Source organism: Penaeus chinensis, chromosome 21, assembly GCF_019202785.1.
Source record: "Penaeus chinensis breed Huanghai No. 1 chromosome 21, ASM1920278v2, whole genome shotgun sequence".
In the NCBI taxonomy this organism is placed as follows: Eukaryota; Metazoa; Arthropoda; class Malacostraca; order Decapoda; family Penaeidae; genus Penaeus; species Penaeus chinensis.
The window spans coordinates 28057905-28066875 of record NC_061839.1 but is presented as its reverse complement, the minus strand read 5'-3'; positions in this window follow the sequence as shown (position 1 = coordinate 28066875).

Sequence of the window (8971 nt, the reverse complement as noted above, 5' to 3'; positions counted from 1 at the left end):
TCACATACGCTTCCGGGATCAGTGCTTCTCTCAAACAATGCCAAAGTTCTTCTCTCGGCACTCTATCGTATGCTTTCTCGAGGTCCACAAACACACAATGCGTATCTTTCTGACCTTCCCTATACTTCTCCATCGTCAACCTCAGCGCAAATATAGCATCAGTGGTGCTCCTCCCGGGCATAAACCCAAACTGTTGATCACAGATCACTACAATATTCCTTAGCCGTTCATCTAACACTCTTTTCTAGTTTCATAGTGTGGCTCATTAGTTTAATGCCCCTGTAGCAGCTATAATCTTGCCCATCACCTTTATTCTTGTAAATTGGTATCAGCGTACTTTTTCTCCATTCTTCAGGCATCCTTTCTCCTCCAAACATCTTAAAATGGGTCAATCAGATACGCCACTCCACTCTCGCCCAAACACAGCCAAGCCTCTATGGGGATGTCATCTGGCCCCCTCGCCTTTCCCTTCTTCATTGCTCTTTCTACCTCACCTGTCGTGATTGCTGGAACTACTTCGTCCACTATCTCTACCTCCTCTTGCCTCCTTTCTCGGCAATTCTTCACGTTCATCAGGCCTACGAAGTATTCCTTCCAACTTACTAACACCTTTTCATTTGTAAGTACTCTGCCCTGCTCATTCTTAATCATCCTAGGTTGCTGGACATCTTTAGTGGCCTTTTCCCTTTGCTTAGCCAAAGTAGCCAACTTTTCATACAACTCTTTGTACGACGCCTGCTTCGCTTCCGCCACAGACACCTTATATATATATATATATATATATATATATATATATATATAAACATAAACATATATAAACATATATATAAACATATAAACATATATATAAACATATATATAAACATATATGTAAACATATATATAAACATATATATAAACATATATATAAACATATATATAAACATATATATATAAACATATATATAAACATATATATAAACATATATATAAACATATATATAAACATATATATATAAACATATATATAAACATATATATAAACATATATATAAACATATATATAAACATATATATAAACATATATAAACATATATATAAACATATATATAAACATATATAAACATATATATATATATGTATGTATATGTATATATGAATATACACATACACATACACACACATACACATACACATACACACACATACATACATACACATACATACACATACATACACATACATACACATACACACACACACACACACACACACACACATATACACACACACATATACACACACACATATACACACACACACATATACATATATATATATATATATATATATATATATATATGTACACACACGTACACACACGTACACACACACATGTGTGTGTATGTGTGTGTGTGTATGTGTGTGTGTGTGTACGTGTGTGTACGTGTGTGTACATATATATATACATATATATATATATATATATATATATATGTATATGTGTGTGTGTGTACGTGTGTGTACGTGTGTGTATGTGTGTGTATGTGTGTGTATGTGTGTGTGTGTATGTGTGTGTGTGTATATGTGTGTGTGTGTATATGTGTGTGTGTGTGTGTGTGTGTGTGTGTGTGTGTGTGTGTAATGGTTAATGATTAATGGTTAATGGTTAAAAGCAAAATAAATGTGCTAGACATCTAAGGTCATATAGCACTATAGTGAATGTTAGTGAAGGATGGTTGGGTTAGTGATTAGTTGTTAAAGCTGGGTTAAGGAATTGGTGAGTGAATGGGTTAGGGTCGGATGAGGTAATGTAAAGGATTAGATCAAGTGAAGGATACATATGCGTTTGAGGAAGGAAAACAGGTTGTCAAAGCAGAAAGTGTGAGATTCTGTAAGGATGTCTGATAAGTTGGGATGTCTATGTAGGGAGGACGTGGGCATGACAATAGAATATGTGGGACTGAAAGAGGAACTTTCGGAAACCGCGAATGTTCCAATGAAGGATAGTTAAATTTTCGTTGATTTACTGGCAAATATTGCAGTGCGTGTTGGAAAGTTTGAAGGGGAAGGTGCTAGAGGGTGGGATAAAGAATGAGATTGGGGAGGTGGTGTGGTATCAGGAGGGGTGTCGGGAGGTAGAGGGTCTGGGGAAGAGGGTACTTGTGACAAGAGGGTTTCACGTGTGTATCCAGGGGGGAGTGGAAGGGATAGAGGGGATAGTGGGAGGGTTAATATAGGTGGGGCTGGAGTCAGGGGGAATGGGTTTTGTTGGGATGGGGTAGGAGGATTGGGTGTAGGGAGAATATGAGTAGGAGGAGGATGGATATCGGCAGTCAATTTGAGTGTGGAGGGAGCGGGAGTTGTAGAATTTGAAGGTGGATGAGTATTAGTTTGGGACTCGATTATGTAGTTCTGGATATCTTCAAGAGTTTCTGTAGTGGAGTTGGTTGTGGAGTTTTGTGAGATAAAGGTTTTCTTGTGAGGGGGGGAAGAGAAGTCTGGTGTCTGAAGAATAGGGGCAAAGGAAAGTGGAGGTGATTGTGAGGTAGGGGAAGAGGGGGTGGAACGTTTATTCTGTCTGCTGCGGTTAGTGCGGGGAGGGAGAGGGGAAGGTGTTGGGGCTGAAATAGAGATTGGGGTGTCTGGATTTAGGATGGCAAAATAATTTGATTGGGTAGAGATTGGAGTGTCTGGGTTTAGGATGGCAAAATAATTTGATTGGGTAGAGATTGGAGTGTCTGGGTTTAGGATGGCAAAATAATTTGACTGGGGAAGGTAGGAGGTAGAAGAGGGGAAGTTAGATGGAGGGGGGTTGGGTTTAGGAGAGGGTGTAGGAGCTTGGGAGGTAGGGGGATTGGCAGAGTGAGCGACATTACTGGACTTCACGTAGAGTGAGGCAAAATCTGAATCTGAGAGTTGCTACCTCAGACTCAAATTTGTAGGTGGGGCAGCCTTTATAAAATACATTATGGGGGCCGCCACAGTTTGCACATGTGCGTGATTGTGCAGAGCAGTTTGATCGAGTATGGCCAGGTTGGGCACATAGCGGGCATCTGGCTGCGGAATGAGTGTTTGGCTGGGTGTCCTAAACGCCAACAATTTTGGCACTGACGAGGAGGAGGTTGGTATGGTCGGACAGGTAGGGATTCCCCACCTATGTAAACATTAAAGGGAAGGTCATGTCTACGAAAAGTAATTTTGGCAATGTTACTGGATTTCTTACAATTTCCTCTGGGGGGAATGGAGTAGCATTGTACATATGTTGCATCATAGTCTGTGAGACAAGCGAGTAAGTCCTCTCCATAATCTGACCATTCTTTGTCATAAATTGGGCAATCTGTTGGGGAGATAGAGACAGTTCCGGTGCAAGTATTGAGGGTTGGATGAGGTTCTGTAGGGATGGGATTACCACATAGATCAGTTAGTTTTGTTAATACTATAGCTTGGTTTTCAGTTGTTACTGTGACGAGACGGGAGTGGTCGGGTCGGCTGCGGAAAGAGACTTTGCCTACTTGTTTTTTGGAGGCATTGTTGGAAGAGGAGGGTGTTTTGAGAGTAGGGAGCTGTGGGAGGGATCACGAAAAATCGGTCCCATTTGGCTGGGCTAAATAGGGTATTTAGGATTCTTGTAGAGGTGGGGGTAGTAGAAGTGCGGGGACGTGTGGAGAAGGGAGTAGTGTTGAGGGGGGTAGTGTTATGGGGAGGTGGGCAATGAGGTTGTAAGGTAGTGTTATGGGGAGGTGGGCAATAACGTTGTAAGGTAGTGTTATGGGGAGGTGGGCAATAAGGTTGTAAAGTAGTAATAAGGGGAGATGGGGTGGTTGATGAAGAAGGTTGTGGGAGTAAAGGTGTTGAAGTTGAGCATGTTGGGAGAGTAGAAATGTCTCCTGAGGGTTGGTTGTTGATTAGGGTTGATACTGTACTTGTATGCATTGATGATGGGGGAGTTGTTGCAGTGGTCGGAGCCGTGGTCAAAGGAGAGCTGGGATTGGGGCTATTTGATAAAGGGGCAAGCCTCATTGCCCCTAGGAGTGGGGTTATGTCTTCATTATTGGCCATGATAAGCCTGGAGTATGTTGGGAAAAAAAAATAGTCCACCCCTTCGGGTCCCCTTGAGGAGTAAGGGCCAGGTATGGCAGGGAAATATCGTGCCCATGGTTCCCTCAGGCCGTTCAGGACTGACATAAAGTCAGCCTTTCATCCTTTCAGCTCGGCTCTCACACCTTAGGAGGTGGATAGTAGAAGGGATTGGTGAAGAAACTGAAACGAAAAGTAAGAGTGGTTAATGGTTAATGGTTAAAAGCAAAATAAATGTGCTAGACATCTAAGGTCATGTAATAGTAAATGGTAGTGAAGGGTGGTTGAGTTAGTGATTAGTTGTCAAAGTTGGGCAAAGGAATTGACGAGTAAATGGGTTAAGGTTGGGTAAGGTAATGTATAGGGGTTAGATCAAGTGAAGGATGTATATGCATTTGAGGAATGAAAACAGGTTGTCAAAGCAGAAAGTGTGAGAAGTTGTGGGAGGGATCACGAAAATCGGTCCCATTTGGCTGGGCTAAATAGATTATTTAAGAATTTTGTAGAGATGGGGGTAGTAGAAGGACGAGGGCATGTGGAAGAGGGAGTAGTGTTGAGGGAGGTAGTGATAAGGGAGGATAGGGTAGTTCATAAAGAAGGTTGTGGGGGTATAGTTGTTGAAGTTGAGCATGTTGGGAGTAGAAATGTCTCCTGGGGTGTTGATTAGGGTGGATACTGTACTAGTCGGCATTGAGGAGGGGGTATTAGTTGTAGTGTTCAGAGCTGTGGTCAAAGGAGAGCCTGGGGTCAGGGAATCGGGCGAGTTTGAATTGGTGGAGCTATTTGATGAAGAGGCATTTGCCTCTAATAATGGTATGGTTAATGGTTAATGGTTATTCATTGTTGGCCATGATAAGCCTGGAGTATGTTGGGGAGAGAAACGGTCCACCCCTCAGGGTCGCTTGAGGGGTAATGGCTAGACAACTAAAGCAGGGGAATACCGTGCCCATGGCTCCCTCAGGCCGTTCAGGACTGGCACAAAGTCAGCCTTTCATCCTTTCAGCACGGCTCTCACACCTTAGGAAGTGGATAGTAGAAGGGGTTGGTGAAGGGACAGAAAGGAAAAAGTAGGAGGGGGGAAAAAAAAGGACCATGCAAAATTTGTTGAGTCGAGGGCGGAGTCCCAAGGTTGGGGAGTTCCCCAGCATAGGGTCCCAGTCTCCGCCTCCTAAGCCCCCCCACGACAACAACGGGCAAAGGATTTTTTTTTTGGGGGGGGTGTAGAAAAGGTATATATGAATATCTTCACAGTACAAGAGATGTATTTGACCGGTTTCGATTATATCTTCGTCAGAAATACATGTATTTCTGACGAATGTGTTTGTATATATATATATATATATATATATATATATATGTATGTATATATAAAGAGATAGATAGAGAGATAGATTGATAGATAGATATAGACACATACTGTGACATCCAGTTTTTATTCAAGGACACGACGGGGCAGCTGGCTGACCTGACCTCACTTCGGAATAACAAGATGCGCCTGGAGGGGGTCACGCCGGCAGGGACCAGCGGGCTCCCACGCCTTGGGCAAAGGATAAGGGAAGAGTGACCCAGCCTGTCCCAAAATGAATCAGAAACAGTCCGGCCCCTGAACTGCACACACACACCTTCCCTCTCCTCCCGTAGAAGCTGACGCCGTCTTCGCCACAAGTTACCAATTACCATATCTCCGCTACTACGTGTCTGTCTTACAATAAAGCTGTTAAACAGATACTGAGTTTTCTTCTGGACCTGCCAGATAATATATTGGATTCTTGTATATTTGAATTAGAGACCATTATAGCTGGTGTTCAGGGTGGTAGAACTCACGTTCCTGCCTCCGCTTAAGAATCGTCGTCAGCAGCCTACGGGACCGCGTAAGTACACAAGGGTCATATTCCTTTTTGTGTGCAACGAGCCAGTCATTCTCTTATATGTACAAGTGCTTCGGTCCGTAGGGAAACGGAGGCCGGGCCATATCTAGAAGGCCCGGGCGAAGCTAGAACTTCGCAAATCAAACTTACTAGGGAAACAGGAAGGTCGTGTTGAATGAATGCGAGTATTTTTCTTCTCTTTTTATCAGATAACAGTCACGTATTTCAATACAAAGTAATTTTGGCGTACTGTTGTTAGATTCTTATCTGTTTTTTCTAATTCTCTGATGAGCTCTCCTCCATCTGAAAATACTCGTGCAAAGAAGTCGATTGTTGTGAAGGCTCTGCAGACTTCGCTAGGTTTCTCCCCTAAGGCCTCGGACTCTTCTCATACTTCTTCTCGCCTGCCTTCTTCTTCACCATCTACTTTTGATTCATTTTCCCCTCTTTCTCTTGTTACACAAACCGGAAACATTTCCTCTCCAACTCTACCCCCCTCCTCTGGCCTCACCCTTGTTACGGCTGCATCAACCATGGGTCCCGCCACGGCTCCCACGATGTACAATGTAGCGTCAAAATTCTCAGTCTCGAACGTCTCTGTTGACCAATTCTTCGCAGATGTGGAAGAGACAGTAATCCAGGCGGGAGTCTGAGCATTTTGCGACATCGTACCTCGTGGCGGCCAGAATGCGCCTTAACCACGAAATTCCCAGAGTGGCGGAAGCGATTGGTTTTTTTAAAACATTTGCCGGATGATCAAAAGTCGTATGGAATGTTAAAAAGTATTTTCACTTCAACATTCTCGAGGCAGACGGATAATCATCATTTACGACTGGTAGAATTGTTAGAGGTCAAACCTACCTCGTTTTCAAAAGATGATCTTTCATCTTGTTTGAATAAATTTCGCGTGAAGCTCATGCAGTGGGCGCAGTCTATCCCGGGCTCAGACGTGTCGGTGTGCCTGAAGCAATGCGTTACACAGAGCACATCGCCCGCGTCAGTTCTTGAACATTGTGGTTAATCTCTTCAATCTCTCCAGCTGTGCGCAAACGAGTTTGGGATAAAGTTGACAGTGCTTCATTCGATAAGCTTCCTAAAGTCCTCGCAAATGAGATGTCAGATAAAGGTGGAAATGTGCAGTTGGTTACGAATGTTGTCAGATCAGGGAAAAACAAGGGAAGTAATTATAAATATAACTCGGGGCGGAGTGAACCGCGGCGTGAACCGCCGGTGCGGACGAAAGCAGGAAATAGACGTGCTTCGCCTGCGTCTGTGTACTGCTGCGCGGAGCAAACCCCGCCCTCACTCACCCTCGCGTGCACATCCGGAGCCTCCCTCTGGAGCGCAGTACTTTGTAGCGCCTTCGCCCTCGGTAGCTGTTCGTAAAGTCCCACGACCACACGTGGCTAACTGGGCACCGAAACCTGGGCAGTGTCGTAGATGCTTGAGGATGCATCGTCCATCTGGGTGCTCTGCTAAACAGTTCTGTCCGTACTGTAACAGGCAGGGTCACGCGTTTAATGAGTGTACGTGGTTCCCGGATCAGGTGACGATCACCCTTAAGTTTATCGCGAAGATGAACAAGGAAGGAGCTTATGATAAGCGAGTGGTTAATTTTTTTAGAGGAAGAGATAGTAGGTTTCGAACCAGGAGAGGAAGTGCATTGGTCTCCGGTGCAGTTGCGTCGTCTTCTCGGTTTCGTGTTGCTAGTGCTGGTATACCGAATACAGGAACGGGACCCCCTCTCCTACCTGGTAAGCTTAAAGGGAAAGGCGCATACTTTTCATTGATACGGGAAGTTGCGTCTGTCTTGTGAGTGAACGGGTATTAGAGAATTTTCAGCTCTCGTCTGAGGTATTGCCAGCCAATGTTTGTTTTAAAGGCGCAATAGGATCTTAGCTAGGTGTAGTTGGCATTACGTATGTAACTGAGGTTTGGAAACATCAAATTTCCTCATCAGTTCGTCGTAGTGAAGAGTTACCATAGTTTCCCCGGTCACATGCTCCTTGGTCATTATTTTCTATATCGTTCTGGTATGGTTTTGCGACCGCAGCAGAATGAGGTAGATATTCAAGATCAGATTTAAGGTCAGATTTATAAGCTAAGTGAGCCGAGTTCCCTCTGGAAACACCCGGAACCCTTTCACCCTAGCATGCTTGTTTCCGCTTCTAATACAAGCAGCGACGCGTCTCGGTTGAATCATCCATCCTACATGACCACACGCTCGGACACATCACTCTCCTCCCCTCCTTCCCCTCCTCTGACTCCTCCCCCTACCCATTCACTGCAGCATTAGCAAAGGCTATGCAGGGTCCATTCGCATTTAGCGAGGGTAAGGAGATTTTAGGAAAGTTGTCAAATCAATTCCCCGACATTTTACCGACCAAGAACCGTCCGTTAGGCAGAACGCATATGGTAGAACACTATTACTCTAGAGCCTGGGGCTAAGCCTGTGTATATTCCGGCATACAAGATCCCGCACAGCAGGCGTCAGTATTCGCGGTATGCTGCAACAAGGGTTAATTCAACCGTCGACTAGCCCGTGGTCAGCGCCGATGCTGCTTGTGCCGAAGCGTCAGCATGGCTTTCGTCCCGTCTGTGATTTTTGGCGTCTGAACAAGGTGACCGTTCCGTCACCTTTTCCCATTCCTAACCTTCGCCAGCTCTTGCAAGACATTGGTGGAGAGAGTAAGGTCTTCTCCTCGATTGATCTGGCGAAAGGTTTCCTTCAGGTCCCCCTGGCAGAAGACAGCCGACCATACACTGCATTCTCGACGCATGTGGGTCACTTTGAGTTCTTTGTGTAGTGTACGGACATGTGTAGTCCCCAGGGGGCCCCACCTACCAAGAAGGGTACCTTAAGGGCCAAGATCCCTCCCCATGAAGGTCAATGGGCATCTGTAGGGTAAGCCCATTTTTATTTTCCCAATCCGTACAAAAGGCCGCGGGAGGCCGTGACGTCACGCTCGTGACTCGTGAAGTGTTAAGCATTTAAAATAATTGACAATAGCACAAACAAATAACTAAAATACAAACGTAACATA